General features: G+C 42.6%; 1 long non-coding RNA gene across 1 annotated transcript in view; it reads left to right on the plus strand.

Moving 5' to 3' along the window:
- Positions 1-4,378: 4,378 nt before the first annotated feature.
- LOC128113258 (uncharacterized) overlaps positions 4,379-12,749 on the plus strand; it is a 207,155-nt gene continuing 198,784 nt past the window's right edge. Inside the window, exons 1-2 of the long non-coding RNA XR_008219399.1 lie at positions 4,379-4,461; positions 4,988-5,074. This is a non-coding gene — a long non-coding RNA (uncharacterized LOC128113258). The remainder of the gene's footprint in view (positions 4,462-4,987; positions 5,075-12,749) is intronic.

Consider the following 12,749-nt stretch of genomic DNA (forward strand, 5'->3'; position numbering starts at 1 on the left):
CCAGTGGGAGTCAAGGCCAAGGGGAAGAGAGAGTGTGACTTTTCTACGTATAACCTTTTATTTAGTTTTCAGTTTTACATATTGATAATGGTTTATACCACTAAAATACAAAAACAAAAACACCAAACAAAAAAACAAAAAACAAACAACCCAACAAAGTTTAAATTGGCAAGGCTAGAAACAAAACGAAGACGGAACCCAAACAAAACAGAAAACAAAAGAACTATGACATATTAAAAGAAAACCTACACATTATTTTGAAAGGTTACAACGTAGTATAGACTCAAGTGCTAATGTTCAAAAAGAAAAATTCAACTGTAAAGAACTCGTGACTCTAATTTAGTTGGTCGTTGGTAGTGTGTATTCTAGGACTAAACAGATGAGATACAGCCACAGGGGTGGTTCACACCTAGATTCCCACTATGGGAGAAGAGGGATGCCAATATGCACTGGGTGGTGACCATTCTTTTTTATTTAAAATTTTAAATGATTCGTGTTAGCGTGTGAAGTAGTGGATTTCATTAAGGCAATTTCATACATATATATCATTATACCTTTTCTAATTCATCCCCTCCTTCATTGCCCTCCCCACAGCCCCCCACCTCCTAATTGGTTCCTTTCTTCTCCCCTGCCCCATACACCATGACTTCTGCTTTCATGTCACACATATTCACTCTCACCCCTCAGACCAGGCAGTTCTTAGTTATCACTATGGGGTTATAGAACACAACAGTGCTTTTCTATGTCTAATTCCCCCCTCCACTTATTAGTTGATGTTATTCAGTAGAGATGACTTTTCCATTTTCCTTCCCACTTTTATTTTTTAAAATATCAGATTGTATCCCCCCCACCACCATTTTAAAAACAATCCTTTCTTTCACTTGTCACTTGGGTGCTCAAATTATTTCAGTTTTACAGTGCAAATCCTTCCAGTGGGTTCGATGCCCCCCCCCCTTGGTATTTCACTACCATCCTAAGAAATGAAGTTTTGAGTTAGCAATAGCACAGAACAAAAAGTAAATGAAAACATTCAAAGTAAAGTGACATGTCAGTTAAATGTAACAGGTGATCTTTGATTGGATCCCAAAGATGCATGCGAATGTATATATGGAAACACACACACACACACACACACACACACACACACACACACACACACACAAACAGAGAAACACGTACAAATACACAGATAACACTCATTCTTCATGAAATGATAGAAACAATAACTGGAACACTGGGAAAAGGACCCTGTTAAAGAACAGTATTTTTATGAATGTTAAATTTCTTGAGTATGACCATTGTGTCCTGGGAAGGAGGATGATGCTTTTTTGTTGTTGTTGTTCTTTTTGGAGTCCTTAGAATGTAGGAGTAAGATGCCATAAAGACAGGCAAATAATTCTCAGATGACTAAATAAAAGTCATGCTTGTGTGTGTGCATAGACAAACTCTACACCAGACAACATAAAAAGCAAGCGTATACAGTTAAGTGGATTTGGGTACTATTGTGCTGTTCCTTCAACTTTTCTCTAAGTTAGACACTTTTCAAAATAAGGTGGAAACATTCTGAGCCAAATGAGAAAGGCAGAGCTGGAGAATATCTGCAAACTTTACCACCTGCAGAATGTCCGAGAGGGTTCCAGGGCATGTGCTAATATGATGTGGCTAGAGGCAAATGCCAGAAATCAGGTCATCTGGGGCACAGCTCAGTCACACTGCTTTGGGTTGTAACGACACAGCCACGTGTTGTGGAATATGATTAGGAAAAGATGTGTTACATTTGTTTATGCTGCATTTGTTTAATTATGCAAAGATGTGTTGCTGTTTCACCTTGCCTGCCTAAGGCATCTGATTGGTCTGATAAAAAGCCCAACGGTCAACAGATAGGCAGCAGAGGGATAGGTGTGACTGGCGGGCAGAGAGAATAAGGAGGAGAAGGAATCTAGGCTTGAAAACAAGAGGGAAGGAATGAGGGAGAAAGAAAGGGAGACACCAGGGCCTAGCCAGCCAGGCAGCCGCTACTCAGCCAGACACAAAGTAGGACATACAGAATGAAATAAAGGTAAAAAGCCCTGAGGCAAAACGTAGATGAAGAGAAACAGGTTAAATTAAGTAATAAGAGCTAGTGGGACCAGCATAAGATAAGGCTGAACATTCAGAACTAATGTGTCAGGATTTGGGAGCTGGTTGATAGACAAAATAAAGCCTGCTATAACCATGTGTTTGAAATACAACATCATTCCATTTCACATACATGTTTCACAAACAAAAAAATCAAGGTCATGTCCCAGCTCCATCCCAAACCATCACTCAACCAAGAGGCATGCTTATTGGCTCATTGGGCAAGATGGGTTTCTGTCCAGAGCTCTCCTAGAGTCATTCAATTCTTCCCCGTTAGTCTTGCTGTGGAATCACAGTGCCATGATTGTGGAGGAGGATACCTGAGATATCCAGGGATCAGCAATGCGGCTTCTTTTCTGTCAAGTCTGACTTTGTGGTTTTTATCTGGTGCTAACTTGCCACACGGCTTCACATAGAAACAGGTTTGCCAGCTGACGGCCCCCTTTCCCAGCTACAGATGCGGATTCGGATTCCTGAAGCTCTTATTTGATGAGCGTCAGAAGGCTCCAGTTATCATTTTGGTCCCCAGGAGTAAGGCAACAACTGCTTTAAACTGATAAGGATGTGATTCTGCTGCCCTATAGACAGTCATTTTAAACTCTGTGATATGTGGCCATTGCCTTGAAATTCAAGCAATGGAAATGACATCATTATCAGCCGAGTCTTTATGATGAAAAATGACCCACATTAGGAAACAATCTGAACCCAAGGAAACTTCGGTGATCAATCATCACAATTATAATGTGCTGGTCTTTTATGTAAATCCAACCCACAGTGAAGCCTGGCTGAATGGGGGAGTTGGCAGCGAGAAATCTAGTGGAAAGAGAACATTAGTACAATGTAATTAAGCAAAAGCGAAAGCTTCAGATAATATATGCTTCCCAGGGGATCGCTGCATGCCTTGGGGACCCTGACAGATCTAAGCTGAAAGGGTTGCATCATCATCATTAACGACACTCGTTAAATGCCTGGAGATACATAGGAATGGGCTGGGCTTTGTGCCACAATGAATTCATTGCAACAGGGCAGGACCCTCCCTCGGGTACTTGAGCCCTCAATAGGCTTGCCTGGCTGATGGGTGGTGGGCAAGGGCGTCTGATCACTTTGGGGAAGCCGTCCCAATCACAGAAGACACTAGTACAGCTTTGGAGAGTTTGCTTCCTCTTAGTCTTAAATCTCTTCTGGTTCTGTGTCCTTAGTAAGGGTGTGTTGCCAGGCACAAGGTGGTCCGGGTAGAAGATTGAAAAAAACCCATCTACGTACAAGATTGTTTTCAGAGAGAAAATGATGTGGACACTTGGCAATGAGTCTGGTTCTTATCCTGGAAGACACATGTCAATGTATCTGGCCAGTGTCACTCTCTACATTAGTGGTTCTCAACCTTCCTAATGTTGTGACCCTGACCTTTTAATACAGTTCCTCATGTTGTGATGAGCCCCAACCATAAAGTTATTTTTGTTGCTACTTCATAACTGTAATTTTGCTACTGTTATGAATTTTGATGTAAATATCTGTGCTTTCTAATGGTCTTAGGCAACCCCTTTGACTCCCAAAGAGGTCGAGACCCACAGGTTGAGAACCATTGCTCTGTATGCAGTCTACAGTTTGTTCTATGCATTCTTCTCTCAGACCTGGAGATAGGGAGAGTGTGTATGGCTGAGTACAAGCAGATGCATGGGAGCTGAGGAAGAACAAAAAGGTTACTGGTGTGGCTGTATTGATCCCCAAAAACTGCAGAGAGCAGCCTTATTAGGGTATCTCCGGATGGCCTATACTCTTGGCCACATGAAAAGGACACAGAAGGGAGAGATCTTAGGTTGGCCCAGTTATCCTTTGCCAGAGATTCCAGAGGCTAGAGATCTAGGCACAATAATATTGCTTTGGGCTACTGAGTACTGGTTTCCATTTGATAATACTAGGTCCTCTTCAGCACTACACACAACCCCAGGAAAATACCTTCTCAACTCTGCCTATAAAATATCTCATACGTGTACTGGTTTTTGTTTTTTGTTTTTTATTTTTGAGACAGGATTTCTCTGTGTAGTTTTGGTGCCTGTCCTGGAGCTCGCTCTGTAGACCAGGCTGGCCTTGAACTCACGGAGATCTGCCTGGCTCTGCCTCCCTAGTGTTGGGATTAAAGGTGTACACCACCGTCGCCTGGCCTATATGTATACTTTTTAATCTTAAAATTGAGTCATGTTATGAGTGCCTCCCCCATCCTTCTACCTCTTTTTCAATGCACTATTTCTCTTCTGATTGCAGATAAATCGTTTTACTTGGGGATTCCTGGGAGGCATGCTAACCTTCTATTGAAGACACATGACTGTAGTAAAATATTTTAAGGTGTGTTACTTTTGTTTATGTTGTATTTGTTTAACTCTGTGAAGCTGTGTTACTGTGCCTGTCTAAAACACCTGATGGTCTAATAAAGAACTGGCCCAATAGCAAGGCAGGAGAAAGGATAGGTGGGGCTGGCAGGCAGAGAGAATATATAGGAGAACTCTGGGAAGAGGGATCTAAGAGCTAGGAGCCAGAGAAGGAGGAGGATTCCAGGGGCCAGCCATTCAGTTACACAGCATGCCACAGAGTAAGAATAAGATTTACAGAAGTTAGAGAACAGAAAAATCCCAGAGGCAAAAGGTAGTTGGAGTAAGTTAAGGAAAGCTGGCAAGAAACTAAGCCAAGCTAAGGCCGGGCATTGATAATTAACAATAAGCCTCCGTGTATGATTTATTTGGGAGCTGGGTGGCGCCCCCTCCCAAAAGAGTAAAAAACAAAACAAAACAAAACAAAAAAACAATGCATGGCCCTGAAAGGCAGCATGTGAAGCCTATATGGATTGTGACTGGGGATTTTATTCACATAACAGGACAGCTGAAATGGGTTTCAGAAGAGTAAAGGGAAGAGAAGCCTGGAGACAAGAAAAGGATGGCGGCCACAGAGTCCACATGTGCAGGTAGGAGAGACACAGGCTCCGAAAGGAGACTTTATATCTCAACTTAATGTGCTCAGCCTTCATACCAAGCATACCAGCCGACCATGGAAACAACCTGTTGGGCTGTGAGCCTGTGGACTGGGGAGGTTAAGGGCCTTGCTTCTTATCCCCTGGTTGGTGGGAAGAGGTGGGATTCAGCCTTGTTACTCTGACTTCGAACCCCTGTGCTTCACCAAGCTCCTCCAGAGAAGAGGAACACTGTGGGAGGTGGTTTGTCAAACTTCCAGGGAGGGAGGTTCCTCCTGTAGTCTCCTCAGCCCTGCCTCAAGTTCAAGGTACTGTAGCCATCTCTAGTGTGTTCGAGAGATGCCATAGCGGTGGCAGGAGGCCATTGACTCTAGAGCACTTCAGGGATTTTACCCTTGGCCTCAGCAGAGTACTCAGTGGGTCACCTTTAGACTTAGAGTGCCAGTGGCTTCCTAGTCCATCCAGCTAAGCGTTTTAAACACTGCTGGAAAATGCTGGGCTGATTCTTCACAGAGGCTAATGGGATCTTATCTTGGGATCTACAGACATCATTGGGTGTGCTCGGGTTAACTTCAAGTGTAGTCCAGTGGCTGATTCCAGGGAGCTCCGCCTTTTTAGTCTATTCAGTGACTATGCTGTGTTGATAAGGGGTTATAAGAAGGCTTTGTTTTCCTTGAAGGGAGCACCCTGCTTTATTTGGGGGCTGAACCGAAGACAGACAACCATTTTGAACATGTTCTCAAATGCAGTCTCTACTGTGACTCCATATAGCTGATAGCCCATCTGGTTGCTGTCTGTATGCTGCAAAGTCAAGGAGCTGGGCTCTCTTGGAGGCTTTGGCTGGTGGCTGTGGCTCCTTCTGAATGTCCCCTTCTGGCTCCACTGCTTCAGGCCTAGGGGAGGGAAATGAGAGACATTTTGAAATAATCCTTTCAGCACTATGCTTACATCATGCCTTCTCTGGTGAATGATCCATACCTGGTTACAAGGGTTCGTTGATCACTGTTCTTCACTTACTAGTTGGAGAGGAGGATGAAATCAACGTCACTGGTTTTGTTTTTTCTGTCTTCATGGGCATTGATAATTTGAGAAGCTCAGGACTTTCCACTAAGCAAAAAGAGGGGCATTGGGGCCCTCCTAAAAACTTGTGTTGGGCAGCGTGGTGGTGACACATGCCTTTCATCCCAGTACTTAGGAGGCAGAGGCAGGCAGATTTCTGTGAGGTTGAGGCCAGCCTGTTCTACAAAGTGAGTTCCAGGACAGCCAGGGTTGTTACACAGAGAAACCCTATCTTGAAAAAAAAAAAAAAAAAAAACAACAAAAAACCAACAATAACAACAAAGACAAATATAATTCGGTATGGATGGGAACAAAGAGTTTGGGAAAAGAATCAATCTGCCTCCAGTTGTAAATTCCTCCTTGTTTTATAACTTTCTGAGATATCATTTTGTGTCTGAGATCTAAGGGGATGTATTAATAATGTTACCATGGTCTTGACATTCATGAGATCACAAGGTAAATTGCCCTTTTGTGCCAAGTTTCCTTCTAAAAGCTGGAAGAGTGAAAATCTCCCAGAAGTTCTTGAACTTGTTTCCTTTCCGCTGGGTTCTTCTGTGCATGGTACATAGTCAACTAGATTTTAAAACTAGATACTTCTTATGTCTCACTTAACTTTCAGCCTTCTTCAGGCCCCACAAACTGGTCATATTTCTAACAAGAGACACACTGGGTGGGTGAGTATTGGATGGTGGGTGATAAGGGTTGAGGGGGCCAATAGTCAGCTGGTGGATAAAGGTGAACAGTATGTAACAACCATGGGAGTAGAAGGTCCAAGATCAAGAAACAAGATTCATCTAAAAACTTCCTGGACATTGGCTTTTTGTCAGTACAACAGAGATAATAATACTCACCTTGAGAGGTTTAGAGAAGGTTTGAGTAATATAAAGTGTGCGGCTGAAGTGCCCTGGGAACTGTAAAGCCTTTTACACATGTAAATTGTGGTGCCTGGCCTAATGTTGGATCAAATAGTTCTTGAAACAAGACAGTCTAAGTCTGGTGCTTTGTGAAACAGATATTGCCTATTGATTTTTTTTTCTAATGGGATTTAATCTGTGCACTGTTGTGTCTACGTGTTCAAGATATGGGCTTGTCGAAAAGACCTGTGCTCTGAAGTTGAATAGGCCCCCCCCCTCCCCGACAATGTAGAAACTGCTCAAAGCTGGAGCTTTCATCTTTGTAACCCAGGAAACAACTGTGTGTCCTGGGAAGGAAGTAACTCTCTACCTGATGGGTTGCCGTGTGTCTCCTCTGCCCTCCAATATTTTTCACCTCTCCCAGGGCTCTGAATCACCTTCAGGTGTAGACAAGGTCTGCAGAGGACTGGGACTGTAGTCCTGACAGTGCTGAGTCTTCAGGCCTCTCAGAAAGAGAAGTGGTTTGGCCTATAGGGAACTTTTATAATTTCTACCACTTCTGTTTACTGTGTGTGTGTGTGTGTGTGTGTCTGTCTGTCTAAGCATTGGATTGTGTAACTGCCTTAATACAGCAGAGTTTTCAGTAGGAATTGTTAGCACCCCTAGTTTAGAGATAAGAGAATTGAACACATGGAGTTTGAGGTCAATTGTCCTGGGTTGGGAAGGACTACAGTGGAAGTCAGGGATCCCTGTGTGGGTTTGACTGGCTCCAAAGGCTTCTCTCAGATACTGCTCTATGTCTGGCTGGGCTAAAGATATCAAGCAACCTAAGGTGATGAGTCAGGTTAAACTTGACCCTGTATGGGTCCTCCTTTTGCTGGAGAGAAAAGAGGCACAGAACACATAGCATCCATCTTGAGGCACTGATAGGCTGAATCCAATATCATCCTCCTAAATTGTCTGTAGATAGTCCATGTGTGCTTCTGGTGCCTCTGCTCTACTCTGCCTTTTAAGGTGAGACTGGGCATTTCAAATATTTCTTGTAAAGCCACAGCCTCTGTGTGTGTGTTAGAGCAGGGGTTGGGTAAGCCGCAGATCATTAGATCTTGGAACTTCTCGAGTCTTACTTCTTACTGTGCATTCAGAACTTACAGATATTGCCTTCAAAATGGAAAAGAGAAAGGAAGAAAGAAAGAGAAAGAAAGGAAGGAGGAAAGAGAAGGAAGGGAGGGAGGAAGGAAGGAAGGAAGGAAGGAAGGAAGGAAGGAAGAGAGGAAGGAACGTTAGCTTAAGTAAGCAGAGAAGGAGGAAAGGAACAGGGTCAGCTAAATGGTATTCAGGGTGGAGTCAAGCAGCATGAAACCGAGGCCTTGGGTGTCTCCTCCATCCACCCCATGGCATCTCATAAATCTTTACATTTCATTTCACTAAATGTGTCAGAAATGCAACTGTGCTTGCAAATAATTGCTGCCATTGAAGGAATCCACCCTGGCATATCCATTTGAGCTAAAAAATAACCCATGTAACCTAAGAGCAAATCAGGGAGTGGACACTCGGTGCCAAGCATAATCTCAAGCAACATTTAACTAGGTTCAATATTTATTTCCCTGCCTTGAGTCACTTTGAAATGATCTGGACTCAGTTCAGACAGGACCAGCCCTAATTTTATGGTTCTCTTGGAATGCTTCCAGCAGCACGAGGGCTCAGATGTCAGGGAGTTCCAGAAAAGTGAGATCCTCACAGATTTCACAATATAAGGCACCCTCCTCCTAACCTTTGCAACACGAAGGCCTTTTTATTGACAACAGGACTTTTTGCAAGAGGACTGAGAACCCTTAAAGGATATCTCTCCTGCACACTCCAACTCCCAACTCATTCCTAGGGGTGCAGTGGATAAAATTAACCTGGTTAAGAGTGTGCATAAGTAAAATCTCAGAAAAATATCTGAGGAATAGGAATAGAAGGCCTTTGACTAGCATTCAAAGAGATGACCCTCACCCATTATGGAAGACAGGCTTGGAAGCTTGAAGATACATCAAAATTGCAAGTTTGATGGATATGGGGACATATCAAATAAAAAGCAGCTGATTCTCAAGCTTTTGTATCTCAAATAATCAATAGAAAAGCCAACCAATTTTAGTGTAAACCAGAGATAAATCTTAGGATGGCAGGGCTGACTTATAGCTCCCTGTTAAAGGGGGGTATTAAGCTGACATTGAGTGACCTCATACTCAACCATGACATTTATTATAACAGTATGACTTGGTTAAGTGAGGTGATTGATGCCCTCCTTTAAAATGAAGCCTTTCAGACTTTTGAGTTTGGAAAAAAAAAAAACCTCCAGGCCCTTACTTTATAAAATAATATATTTTCATTTTCCCATCAGATGAGTGAGTCTTTATCCAGGTTAACAGCAGGAACTTGAGCATCTAGACAGCCTATACTCACATCCTAAGAGCATCTTTTATTGACTATCAAGCAAATTTGTAGGCTTTTCTAAGATACAGAATTGGGATACTTGAGGGAGTTAATGCATTTAAAGCAGGTAGTAAAATATCCAGATATTTTACACAAGAAATACTGGGCATACTGTTAAAATAATAATAATTATCATTAAAGTTATTTTGATTCTTGACTTCATAATTTCATAAAACAACATGTTATTAACAGTTGTAAAAACAACAACACCTATTATAGATGTTTTTTGTTGCTACCCACCAGCTTCCAGACTGACCATATGCTTAATACTTTATTCTCTCTTTGGATTCTCACACCCACCTTCAAAGTATGTGAGTTTTAGAAAGGAGGAAACTGAGGCTGAGGGAAAGGAAGGAAATCATTAAGGTCCAATCTTATACTTTGTCATGCTGGCCTCCCTATTCCATGTCACACAGATGGTTGTTTTTTTTTGGGGGGGGATGTTTTTTGTTTGTTTGTTTGTTTTGGTTTGTTACATCCTTGGAAAAACAGAAAACTGATAATCTTGGAGGGGGGTTACTTCATCCCTTTGGACCTTGGGGTTTTCATGTGTCAAGTGAGAAAGTGGAGTAGCTTACATGAGATATTTTTGGTTTCCAGGATTCTGACAAAATCAGTTGTTGAGAGATACAAGCTTGGAAAATGTATAAACAGGGTTTATCTGTTTGGCATGGAGCTTGTGTACATGGGTAGCTTGCCGTGCTATGTCACTTCTTCCAATCAGGCTTAATGATGCTGCATTTCCCATGATGCCTCAGCTCTCTGTTTCTAAGCTGTCCTACAGAGGAAGCCATCCACTCCCCTAGACACACCTGCTATCTACATGATTGGTTTCACATAAGTAATGAAATCTTAAATTCTGGTAAATCTTCATGTCCTGCTTCCAAACTTGGTTCTTCAGAGATGCTTAACAATGGCTCCTTCTTTCCAATTCCTAAAATAATTTTTTCCATTCTAGGAATAGTGTTATGATTAAAAAGATAATTTATATTTGGTCCTCACACTTCAGGGTAGATAGGAAAAAAGCTTGACTCCTTTTGTTGTAGAGTTAATATATGTAAAGTATTTCAATTCTGGCCACAAGTTAAACAGTTTCCAGATATAATATGTTTGGGGGCTTGGCCTCTAGGGGTGATGGGCAAGGCTAGGGTACAGTGCCTGTAAGATGGAAGGGTCTGGAGGTGCCAGAAGGGACTCTGAACTTCCCAGTTTTGGTGGCACCAAGCCCAGGGACTTTCTGATGACCTGCTTCTATGGTCCGGTATCCCAACAGACCCAGTGTCCTGGACTTGTGCCCATTCCTTCTCTTGAACCCACATTCTGTTGGGCCTGGCCACCTCCTGACTCATTGTCTTGTGAATGTGACGGGCATGTGGAAATGCCCATGCTGGTTTGGTTTTTTCAAAGCAACTAGGATATTGACATATTTTTGGCCTTCTACTTTTTGGGAGGAGGGAGGATAGGGATGTTCAGGCTACAGAAAAGCCTGAGAGGAAAAGAAAAATCCATCTGCCTTCAATTCTTAGGACTAGCTCCTTTATGCTGTGAGTAGACATTATCTGTCAGAACTACCCAGGTCCATCCTGATCATTTCAGTACACCATAGATATTTGGAGGGAAGATCCGAATTAGTTAAACAACAAATTTACTTTTAGGTATACTCATGAGTTATATGGCAGGTTTTTTTTTTATTCAATTAGTCTACATTTGTAGAAACAGATCAAGTTGGCACCCATCAGGTCATGAAGGCTGCCACCCATACCTACTGGGAATTGAAGGAATAGTAACAGAAACTCTCAAATGGATGAGGCCTTTCCAGGCAGTGAGGGAGTACATAGAAGCTGGGAGTGTGTTTCATGATGTTTCAACAGCACTTATCCAAACTGAGAAAATTTGAAGCTGTGATCTGGTAGCCTTGGCTTTGATGGTTTGTACCTAACAGTAAAAGTCGGGACGGTCCCTCATGGCTGGCTTTTTCCAAGGGAGGATCATTAAACAAGATTTGCTGTCCTTTAAATATTATTTACCAAATATGACCTGGCTTTTCAGGGAAAATGTACAAAGGAAATAAGAATGTCTATTTTTTTTCCTAAGAGCTCCTTAAGCTTGCTGTTGAAACTGTGTCAGGGATTTTAGCAAAGCTCTTTTGCAGGGGTTTGAGATATGCTCATAAAAATTAACTGCAGGTTTCTTATGCAAGTTAAAAACAGAATTCATGTGGTTCTTTTAAAACCTTATAGGTCTTTAAAAGAAGGCAGAATGAAAATACAGCCTCCTCCATGCTTTCCCTGTGGCTACACAGCCCGTTTGTTTAAGGACCCATTAAGGCTTAGCGGCTCATCATACCCTGCCCCAGTCCCAGGAGCACAAAGTACTTCCGGTTTTATTCTGTCAAGGGAACATGGCAACTGTTCCCTTTTTTCCTTCTTTCTTTCTTTCTTTCTTTCTTTCTTTCTTTCTTTCTTTCTTTCTTTCTTTCTTTCTTTCTTTCTTTCTTTCTTTCTTTCTTTCTTTCTATATATCCCTGTTGAAATTGAATCAGAGTTCAAGAAAGGTATAAGACAGCTTCATGGTGCAGAACCTCAATTCCAGCACAGACCTCTATGGAGCAGATGTGTGCTTAAGACCAACTCCCATGGTTCTCTGGGGCCACAGCATGGAGCACCAGCCAATCCTGTCAGGCTTCAGTGGCCAGACCTGCTATACTGTCCTCTTTATTTCTCTTGGTTCCAGTCACAGAAGAAGATGGATCTCTAAGGTCATTGGTGATATGTCTGGGCACTGCCTGCTCCCTGGGAAGCTGAGACTATCCCCACAAGGCTGTGGGCTGCTTCACTCATCCCTAAGATGGGGGAAGCCATTGTGGGTCCCTGCTGAGGGCCGCCTTTGTCAGTTCTGTTAGAGCCCTTGAGCCTTTCTTTTGTCTTTGAGTGTGGTTGCAATGCTCTGGTTGGTAGGCGGGGGGAAATGATATCATGGAAGACATAAAGATCTACATTTACTCATTTGTTCAAGCATAAAGTAAACATGTGCACACGGCACTGCTCTGGGGTCCTAATAATGAACCAAAGAGGGAAGCTTCACCCTCACAGAAGTGGAGTCTGCAAGCACAAGAGAGCTCTCCTTTATCTTTCATGTGTGAATGTCAGTCCTCTGAGGGCGTTGTGGGGCAGAAGAGAGGCATCCATCCCAGGGTGGAGAGCAGTTCGTGAAGAGTTTTCTGAAGAGAGACTCATGGGCAAGAGTGAGGAACAAATACTCCAGGGCCCTAAAATAAT

The sequence above is a fragment of the Peromyscus californicus genome, unplaced genomic scaffold (genome assembly GCF_007827085.1).
Source record: "Peromyscus californicus insignis strain IS unplaced genomic scaffold, ASM782708v3 Scaffold_18__1_contigs__length_77618521, whole genome shotgun sequence".
In the NCBI taxonomy this organism is placed as follows: domain Eukaryota; kingdom Metazoa; phylum Chordata; class Mammalia; order Rodentia; family Cricetidae; genus Peromyscus; species Peromyscus californicus.